The sequence below is a fragment of the Glandiceps talaboti genome, chromosome 13, assembly GCF_964340395.1.
Source record: "Glandiceps talaboti chromosome 13, keGlaTala1.1, whole genome shotgun sequence".
Lineage (NCBI taxonomy): Eukaryota > Metazoa > Hemichordata > Enteropneusta > Spengelidae > Glandiceps > Glandiceps talaboti.
In genome coordinates, this window is record NC_135561.1 from 12932721 (window position 1) to 12944758 (window position 12038).

The following is a 12038-nucleotide window of genomic DNA, read 5'->3' on the forward strand; positions in this document are numbered from 1 at the left end:
ATATTCATCTTATGTACTCTTATTGAAAAATATGTGTTTCACTTGAAAAGTCGTTTCTATTGTGCATTTATTGATTATGAGAAGGCCTTCGATAGGATACATCACTTCTCCTTGTTTTATAAGCTTGGCAAAGCTGGCATCAGAGGTAAACTTTTACAGTTTCTACACTCTATGTACAATCAAGTCAAAGCGGCAGTGAAAACTCCACATGGTATTACTGACTTTTTCGAAATCAATGTGGGTGTACAACAAGGTTCCGTCATCTCACCTTTGCTATTTTGTTTTTACATAAACGATATTGAAAATGCACTTAATCAGGGATTTGAAACTGTTGTGTATGCAAATATGTTAAAATTATTTTATTTACTGTATGCAGATGATTTATGTGCTATTTAGCAGCACCCCTATTGGGTTACAAAGACTTCTACTGTAAAAGGTGGAGACTTACTGTAAATTTAGCTAAATCTAAGATCGTTGTTTTTAGGAACAACTAGAATTTGATGATGATGATAAATAAATACACATTATACAACTTGTCGACTGTATTGCACACGGTTTCATACACATCGATCATTCTATAGCTTTTATAAATCAAATCACACTCATGTAATTCTACGCTTGAATTGTAATAACACGAAATACTTTTGGACGGTGAAATCTGAAAACTCAATTGTTGTCAGCATATAGAGAATGGCGACTACTAGTGTATTAATGGTTGTACTGGTGTAAATTGAATTTAAGTATAAAATGAATTTACTTCCCGTTATTATACTAAAATACATATAATTAATTTTGGTAAGGAGGAAAAATAAAGTTAATTCGTATCTAATTCGATCCAACCCAGATTAACATTTATTGGATTCTTTAGGGCGACATAAAAAAAAAGACTTTTTAGTGGTCCATGCTGATTTAGCGGTTTGAAAAAGCATTATCATAATAAAGTACCGCCCAAGATTGATATCGCATTTAAAACTTTTCAATCGATCATCAATACAGAAATTAGTATTTTAACTGCAGCATCTGTTGTGGGCAAGCACAAGAAAAGTCCTGTTGATATCCTGATCGAAAAACAACCTTACACGTTAACAAATAAAAAAGCCAAGTTTTTCATCCTCTTATGCAGTACTATCCATACCAATACCCGTGGTATACATCGCCAAATATTGCCCAGTGGTACCAGACACCTGCTACTCATTCACAAACCCTGGCTGTAAGTGGCAATACAGACCATTCCCGATACCTGCAAGTTCACCCGGAAACAGCCTCCACCACCGCCGTTACCTGCTCCTCCAGAGAACGGTACAGTGAAGGACACAAACACTGATTGCTAATCAGACAATAAACATTTTCAAGTTCTGTTGTCAGCATGTTCCGTTCAACGTCTCATTTGTCAATACTTGAAAAGAGACTGCGCTGAGGTTCAGGCGACATTTTTTTCGTGTTTACTGTGTATTGCAAACATATTTGACGTTCGACTATCATGACGAAAGTTTTAGATGGTGTTGTTAATAAAATTTTAATACTATTGTAACAAATCTGAGTGTGTGATTCCTATAATTAGCGGAGTCTACATTAAGTTTGGGCTACAAATCATTCGTAGCCATGTCCACCCAACAATCAACCATATTTAAAATTGTTTACAGTAAATTCAAGTCTAGTTTAATGAATAGAATGACACGGTCAAAAGCAGAATTCAATGTTTATGATGAAATCATGTAGAGTTGCTTTGTAGACAAGTTGTATTTATTTATTTATTTATTTATTTATTTAAAAATTCTAGTTGTGCACTTTGATTTTTACCGCTGATCCAATGTTTACATGAACGCGGTTCGATCAACAAGAACAGACGTTGTTGCTATCTTGGGTGATTGTGTTACTTAGTCGAAATCCGATGTATTATAATACCAGAGTTATTAAGTTCGTTGTTTTTTGTTTGTTTGTTTGTTTGTTTGTTTGTTTGTTTGTTTGTTTGTTTAGACTGGCACCATTCTGTAGTGCATGTTTGGTATCATCATATGAAATGTCACTCACCTTAGCAGTTTTGTCTGGCATAAGGCCAAGTGCTAGAAGTGCTTGAAGTGAAATGAACTAAACTGACCTGCAGTGAAATGATATTGAATTTGCTTCGCAAACCACCATTGCTTGTTTAGAATCAACTTCCGACTAACACAGTCCAAAACACCGTTTCGACATAAAATGGCAATCCTTCATGTCATTATATCTTATGTATTGTTACCTTACGGACACTAATTCATAGTTTGAAATAAGGTCAGAAAACGAATGATAATCTCTAGATAGATTAGGATTTCACTTGGACGTCGTTAGTCACGTACCCATATAATTCCGTCGTCTTTCTCAATTGTTTGCAATTCTAAGCCTCGGCTATAAATGTTAGTTTAAAAGGCAAAAATTGCTAAATAAGGAAATAAATCGACTAATACAATATAGAATATGTCCATTATAATATGACCATTGAATCGAGCGGTTCATTAATACTTTATGTAATTATAAAGTTATTTGGTCATTATATGGTTTACTGACTGAATTGCTGTTAGCTGTTGGTTTATTAGGTTATTCTTAGAAATTGAATCGTAATGCAGGATTAATTATATTGCTGAGCTATAATGATAGAATATTTTCTATCTCAACTGCTGTAATTCTCTTACCTGTATCAAAACAGATACTACTACTGTAACCCTGGGCTATTTTAATATGTTTTAGTTAAATATTTCAACTACTAAGTTAATCTCGACTTGTCCATTTCAATCCTACAACATTGATTGCTATGAAGTATTAAGGTTGGTTCAATGTTAAAAAATTAAATTAAAATGAACATACGTTGGAAATAGCACAGCCTAGCTTTGAAGTATCCCGATCTGTAAAGACCATTTCATAAAACAAAACCTGTTAATAAAGTCTTAAAAGCTTAAAAATAGTATTTTATTCTGTAGTTTGCCGTCTGTCCTGTCTTGGGTATGCTATTAATGGGGTAATTACAATATATCTTACTGGACTTGCTGTTGTTTTGAGTGGCAATACTATAGTTTCACGCACACGTCCCATCATGGACGCTTCTTGAGGCTGATTGATGATCGCCTTTAATAGGAAGCGTCCATGATAGGACGTGAAAGTGTTGCCACTTCAAACAACAGCAAGTCCCGTAGGGTTGAGTGTAATTACTTTGTTATGAACTTCATTCTTGAATGATTGAGGACATTCATAAATATATTAAATCTATTTATTAAATTACCACACAGTCGATGTTGTATTTTTATGTTCCCCAATACAGATAAACCATTTTAACAAGCAGGTAAGGTTAGACTATTCCATTATTTGAATAACAGCAACTTTATTTGTTATCAGTTAAATTTCCTATATTCAGAAAGTGGTTATTTATCCTATTTTTTGTTTGAAGGCATTATATGCTAACCTACTTGAATACCGAAGATTATCATGATATAAGAACATGATTTAAAACAAAAGACTCCTATCCTTTTTATGACCGGGTGGAGGCCATACAATAAAGATCTCTGATTCATTTTGACATGCATAGCATGTAACTTGGACCTTTAATACATATACATCTGAGCTAGCACTAGGTGAAGTATTACTCTCAGTGAGACGTCTGACTTGTACTAGACAGGATTACATCTGTAAGTACTCTTTACATGAAATTATACATTAGTAAAAACTACTCCGATGACCACCTACTGTAGTAATAGTGTGATGTTGGTCGTACGTAGTACCTTTGCACATTGTGCCAATATTGACAACATATAATATATTGAAGAGAGCATAGATATATATATAGTATAGACTAAATCGCCATGCCTAGATTTGCATTACTTAACATTTATCGACCCCAGTCATTATGTTATATCAAGTTTCAGTGATCAAAGCCCTCTTTCATCCGACATATCTTAATCTCTCAGGATTCAATTTTCATTGGTTTTTGTCATATAGCATCAAGCTTCTCCATATGTCAAACATTAAGGATACATTTATAATGATGTCGATAGATGATGATAGATGTATATTTTATCTTGACAAAGGTTAATAACCGAGCTCTTTATTCATATTAATCGTCCAAATCTGCAAATGTCGCCCGCATACAACCTAGACAATATTGCAGCAAGTAATTTGGCATTTTCATCACATGTGCGTGATTCACATCCGGGCAATCCTTGAGATTCACGATCAGCGCGCGAAAACCAGGATTTTTAAGCTCTCTAATGTTTAAGCTCGTTTTGGAAGCCAACAAAGTCGATGTAAGTTAACAGTCGATGTAAACGTATTCAAAAATAACACCTGTCCAGTGCCACACGAAGATCGAGAAAGTTAACTAATAGAAACCTCGATGATTTACAGTTCTTGATGCGCTAATATATAAACCACCACGTTATCTTGACAAGAATCATATATTCAACGTCAATTTATATATATGATGTACTGTAGCAGCTAAAGCTTTCATCATTTTGCGGCACTGTGTAATCAGTTCTCCAACATAATCCCACAATCCTCTGCGTCTGAGAATGCTCAGTTCGAATAGAAAAAAAACTGGCTAGGTTTGAATTACAAAGTCAAACGTATGATTATTCATTCTCTTTTCACCTTCAACTCTTTCTAGTACTAACAAAATAAGAGGACTCTATGAAATAAACCTTTGTGTCAGTAAACCAAGTTTCCTCTTTCAGTATCTGACTTAACGATGATTACTTGGAAACATATGGGTTATAATTATGAACAAAGGCTTGATAGTACTTTGATTTATTGAAGTATCGATGAAGTGGGTGTTAGTGAATGGGACATAAAGGTGCCGTGTCAACGAAACGGAAATTGTTTTCTATTTGATTCTTAACCCTGCAGCCGCACTACTAGACAACTCGATCACGATACAAGTAAGTCAATACTTTCCGCATTCATTAACATTTCACACAAAAAGGACGTCATTGCCCGAGGGTCAAATTGTCGCTTGAATTGTTCAGAATGAACGTTTCCACTCTCATAGAGCCGAAGAAATATGGTTTCACGGTTGGTGATCAATATTTTCTATACACGTAAGACGTGTGGTGTAACTCATGCATTACCTTCAAGCGTTATGCATAAAGGTGCGAAACCTTGTGAAAAACTCAGTTGCTTTTGAAATGGAAATTTTATGTCGTAGCTATCTTGTGCTGCTAAAAAAGTATTGTATATTCTAAAGACGTAGGTTTATTCATAATTCCGCAAAACTGTCAAAACTGCCTGTTTGTTAACAGTCATTGTGTGCATTTAATAAGACATCAAATGTGAACGTTGTGGTTTTTTTGTATCTAAAATCGTACCGTTTCAATCTATGACAAAGGCATAGATATATGTAACATCCAATGAACATATGGGCAAAAGAGATGTTTTAGGTAACAAACTTATGAAAGGAATCGATAACATGTTAGTTATTATGCAAGAAACCCCCCAAAAAGAATTGCGTGGCCGGTTGAAATGTTCTTATTCAACATACCTATGTGATTCATATAAACCCTAGAATGGAGTTTGGGTGTTTTCTAAAGTTCGCATTCTCATAAGCGTAAGGTAATATTTCAAATTTCATTAATTGCCGCTGGAGCATATTGATGTGTTTCCAGGATCGAAAACATCACCTACAATGACACACTCAGTTCTTTTAAAGCAAACAGTCATTCTCATTTTACAATTCAAGGACGATCCTTTCAACGACGCTTCACCAGCAAGTTTTCTTTCTAGCCGGGCTGAATCTTTACAAAATGCGTATCAGTGTGATTGTTTGACTGGATATTACCATTGAAAGCACGGTGTTAGGTTTGATAAACAAAAGTCGTAATTGTTGGCCACCGTTTACCTTTCAACACCTGTACAACATTGAAATTCGTGAACTCGTTCATTCAAACATAGAAGGAGGTACGAGTAATACACATACTATAGATCAGCAACAGCATGCGAGGTTATATATATATATATATATATATATATGAGAATGGGCAGGAAATGGCGTCATTGTTGGTGTATGTTAATACGGAACTTTCTTTTATAACCCACAGGCAATCAGTATGAGTCGGATTCCCTAGCGGGTTCACTTCACAGGGGTTGTTATTTGGCTTACGTTCCCCTTCAAGTTCCATTTCTCGGTAAAGCCCCGATTAACTTTTAAGTGTACCTGACTTATTTTTGAAAAAGCATCGATCTTATTTATGAACGATTCAGTCATTTCATCAGGCATGCAAAACAGGTCCTCGAGTGTGTATATATATATATATATATATATATATATATATATATATATATATATATATATATATATATATATATATATATATATATATATATATATATATATATATATATATATATATATATATATATATATATATATGGATGTATAAAGTGAGAACACAAACATTTTTGTTTGGCAGTGCCGGCTGGCTGTCTCTTTTTTGCGTCAAAGGTTTTGGAACGACTGCTTGGATAACTAATAACATACGACAGTATTCAACAACTCATATGTATGGACTCAATTTAGGTCACTGAACACTTCAACTATAGACGAAGCCAATTTAAGGTTAACGACTTCATTGTGGGTTCATTAGATTCATCATATTCTGAGAAAGTAGTCTTGTCTCCCAATGATGCATTGCAGTCAACGTTGTACACACATAATATATATATATATATATATATATATATATATATATATATATATATATATATATATATATATATATATATATATATATTTATATATGTAAAAATTTTCAATCATTCTTCCTTTTCTAGAAATACTTGTCAGTAGAAAAGTTCACATTAAACATCTTATGATGAAACCATTGAAGTTAACTGTAGTGAAAGTAAAATCCATTGTAAGCTGATCTCTGGTGTAAATTGACACCACACAACAGGTCCTAGTAATGGAAATCAGAAGTGTAGTACTTTATAGGTGTATTAGTCAACACTTTGCCATCTTACATTTATATCAGACGTACATTTTGAATCACAAGTGCAATGAGAGTGTCGATTAAGACTTCTTTACGCCTTCTGCAATCTATACGGTAACATGTGATCGGCTTTTTGACGTACTTGTTGGTGATCTTAGCTGTCCTTATTTCCATCCATTTCTGCCATATGCATTTTATAGGGTAAAGTCTTTTAACGCTTTGAAAAAACGTAAATTGAAATATGAAGATTAACTCATGAATGTGTCGAAGACATCAATAATGGACCACTAATCGCAATCTCAATGGCAAGTATAAACGTGACATTCGACCTCACATCTTTTGTACTGCTCAGGAACAACATATCGTCGGCCAATCAATTCTCAAAGATGGCAAAACTGTGTTCGTCATCGTTGGCGTAACAGAATAAAGGTTGTCATCTGCTTTCTTGTCATTTTTAACACTTTATATATTAAGGTCAACAGTTCATACAACTTTCCCCCCAAGAAACCTTACCCCTTTTCTGTCTCTCCGTTTTCCAAATGTCTCTAGTCATTAATCCAGTGTGTTGAGCTATTCAAAGGGAAATTATTGGAAACTCTTTTCAATTTGACGGCATGCTAGAAGAGTAATGACCCATTTTGAAGAGTAAACATGACCTGCATGTCAATATAATTTACATGTGTAGTAAATGGCAATGACCAGAAAAGAAAATGTATGTATGTATGTATGTATGTATGTTTGTGTGTGTATGTATGTGTGTGTATGTATGTATGTATGTATGTATGTATGTATGTATGTATGTAGGTCTGCCTGTCTGCCTGCCCACTAGTATGACTGTGTGGCTAGCTTACTGGCTGGTTATGTATATATATTAATGAATGAATGGCTGGATTATGGACGGAGAGAGGGAGGGATGCATATATTATGTTCGTAGCCATTACCACATGTAAGGAATACATATACCTATGGTGTACTTCACACTAAGTGACACCTGGCGTGTATTACTTATGTCGTCCAAACGATAATAGATATGAGTACATTGAAGATTCAACAACCGTACAACAAGGCAGGTAAGGAAGGAATATTATTCCGATCCTCTGGTCATTCGCATTACTATTAAACCTCACACTACAGTCCTGTGGGTATTCCCTGCGACAGATAATTAATCTACATACTTAAAACGTAATAATGGTGTGAATTGGGTTCCTGTTATGTTTGAATTGAATATTCGTAGCCGTAAATATGTGTATGGCATATTAATTCAAGGCTGGCGTTTCTGCATATCGTTCTGCAAAGTATGTGCTGAGGAGAGTGTATACAAAACAAGGAAAGCATATATACTAAAACGTCTGACAAATGTTGAGTGTATACGAAAAAAAGCAATTAAATATAATTGGGCAATATGGTGATAATTTTTCATAAAATTGAAATAAAATTGAGTTTTGAGATTTAGTGGCGCAAACAAACTGTTTTAGACTACGTATTTTAGACTACTTATTATTACTTTTAGACTACAGTATTTTCTGATACAATTTTACAGTTGTATTCCTTCACAACGCCAATATTTAGCAGCAGCATCACTTAACATTTCATTGCAAACGTCAATGTGAACGTTCGTCTAGTTCCATTCCCCCAAATCATATATCTACACTTCCTTCACAATGCGAAAACCCTTCTAATGAATAAAAAGGTGGTCATCCCGAATTTAAAAAAAAAAATGGTTCTACGTATTTGTCAAAGCAGTTTGATGTTTATATGGTGATTGATTTGGTCTAGTGATGTTTTATCGTTATGTTGTAAAAATGAACAGCTTGAAAGCAAGATTAATTACATTTAAGGATGCCAAATTTGTTGGTAAGTCTGGCTTTGTAGCGAATCGTAAATATGTTTTATTTACACTAAGGATTGGGAAATAATCTAGCGTATACGCAACAAAACAAGTAATATGCCCTGTAAATATAATGACTATTCATGGAAAAATGGCTAAGATCAAATTGTGTTTGTTGGCATGGTAACCAAAACGTATCCTTAATATGACCATATGTCATGCTAACATATCCAAATGATCTATATTTAAAACAGGAGCCCTACTGTTCAATATTGTCCATAAAAGATCATTGTAAAATTAGATTGATGGTAGCTTTACTAAGGTCGTGAGTTATCTCTTATCGATCATGCACATTTTGGATAGCTTAAAGATATTGAAGTACACAGGGTCCTGTTGTTCATATGATGACGTCCATATCTGTCAGTTTGTTAACATGGCATGTACTCTGATTTCCCAAAAAGTAATATTAATTGTTGCTAGTTTTGTTTCACCAACTTGAGTCTTGTAATATTAATCTTGGGATATGGCATTTATAAAACGCATGAAACGTGTTCCAAACCACTCAATGTAATCAATATCTGCTCCAGGAATGGAATTCCTCTTAAAACATTCGTTTGAAATATTTTAGTAAAACATTTTAGTCTCTTGTGAAAAAGCTATGTGAGAAGATGTCTTAAGACATGCTTATAAAAAGAGGGGAACAACAATTGTGTTTAATTCATTCATTACCAAAGAACGATTTAGCCTCAAGTGACTTACTCCAAAGATTGCGATTAAATACTTTAAATGTGGTGTGTTTTCATCAAACAAGATTGCACTACTCAAGTAAATCAAATCTACTTACATTACATTACATTACATTAGGCTTAGCCTCAAGACATAAAACTTATAACCTTTTTTTTTCATTTTGCATAATAGAACTACTCGATGACGGTTTTTGATAAATAGTATTGCTCACACTGGGGTCTTACCAAACGAAAATGTCACCTTTCACTACGTACTGCCTTTGGTAACAAATTTCGCTTCAATCCGACTCTGATCTTATCATGTTGTTTTTGATAGAAAACCAAATTATCGTGTCATTTATTAGCGCCATCATTGCCAGTGCCTACGTATATAAATATTTTATGGATAAACACTTGCTACAAGGAATACAAGATAAAAGTTACACGTCTCCCGTCTTATTTTCTGCCCTTAAATTCATGTGATACCCTTTAAAGTGTCTATTGAAGAGAGAAGTCAGAATGGATAATACAACTGCTGACATCATACCATGGACAATTGGAAGGTGTTATAAATAGGGAAGGTAAACAAATGAATTGGATTAATAGCACATGGCACAGAATGTTTGAAAAGCAGTGAAACTGTTCTTATCAATGTAATACAAGTCTCTGTATTTCCAACATGCTGTGCCAAGTATTGTTAATGAATCCAATTCAGTTGTTTACTCCCCCCCCCCCACCCCGCCGTTTGTAACTGTGTTCGTCCAGGGTCTGATGTCTGAAGTCATATTCCTAGTTAAGGTTTAGATTGAACTCAATGCTATAATTTCTCATCTTCTTCTTTTCTGGTTGGTGTACGAGCCAGGATGTATATAGTAATCCTGCCCATCACGAATCCTATATCTTCGTAAAAGTGTGTCAATATATTCCCTGTAATTTTTCTTCAGCTGCTTGCCTCAATAATTTGATAAAATACGGTTTAGTTAGAAACACGAGGCACACGCATCATGCTTGTTTTATGAAATATCATTAACGTTGATAATAGAGGCATGCTTCTAGAACAAGGAATCGTATGTCGTATTGACATTGAAGTGTATTGCCTACGACGTGTGTTAACGAATAATAAATGAGACATTTGATGGGTCAATATGTATACCTTACTAGCTAGAACTACGTCATTCCTGTTTGACACCATAATACACTCTTGCCAATCTTTGCCTAGTAGTGTGTGCTATTCTAGTAGACCGACATGTCGTGGTAGACTTCTGCTAAATACTCCATAATGTCATTTTCACCAACACAAATATCCTCAAGTTATATTCTGAAGTATCTTTGAAGTACACATATGTGAGATATTCAATAAAAGCCTAACGCCGTAAGCATAACTTCTTTATTTTAATGTTATTATCATTTCCAAATATGATTTAAATTCGCATCTACCAACCCGTCCGTGTCTCCATCCCTCTAACAATGTACCTGCTTGTGTAAAATAAAATAATGTGATAATTATATTCCTGAACGATCTTTCCTGTAGGCGACGAGTTCACAATCTCACGTTAAGTGACATCACATTTTAATAATTCTGGTTTCAATCATTCTAAAATTTCTCAATGTGGTATCACCATTGGTGCGTCTGATTTCCATATGGCATTGTAAAACATTACAGACTTTTCATTGGTCTTACACAAACACGTTCAATGGTATGTCGCCAAATTGCATTGACCAAGCCATCAGGAAAAGTACATTTTTAATTTTAAACCAATTATTATCTGAAGAGGAGCTCATATTGTAATTCTATTTCTTCCACTGAGGTGGTTAAATAGAATGTTTTGCGAAATAACTTTTGTAGAAATTCACTTCAGTAATGTAGTCGTATTTTTCATTCATTTGGATTTATCAGATACATAGAGGCAGGCTAGTAGCAGCAGGCTCAAACTTTAAACATTTCAAGACAATTACAGCGACATTAATTCTGCCCAGCAGTTATTTTATGTATCTGGAGGTATAATGTCACAATGTGTGTATTTTATGCCCGGCTTCAAATACTCCCTATGCCGTCGTTATGCTTAATCATTCACTCCCATCGACGTAAACCATTGTCCACGTCACGGCAGTGCTACCCAACGCACGTTTAGTATGGAAAAGGAAATCCATTCCTTTGGTTTGATTTACAGCCATTAAAGTTTAAAATGTATATTTTTCATGTTCATTGTTCCACAAAGCTATTTAAATATCTTTAAAGTTTTCGGCGACTTTTCAGAGTTATAATTTATTTGCAATCAGAACAACTTCATTTGAAATAAATAAAGTTCAAAGAGTAAGTTAATCTTACCCATCTTTGCAAATACTATTAACAGTGATATGAATTTATTAATAACACTAAGACGGATCTGGGTTGGTTTCATTTACTATTTAAATATTTATATGATAAACTAAATCATTAATAACCAGGTAATGAAATGGAATTATCACTAGATCTTGACAGATTAGTTGAGTTTGTCAGATACGCGAGGGCGACCATTGTGCCCTATCGATTTTTTTTCC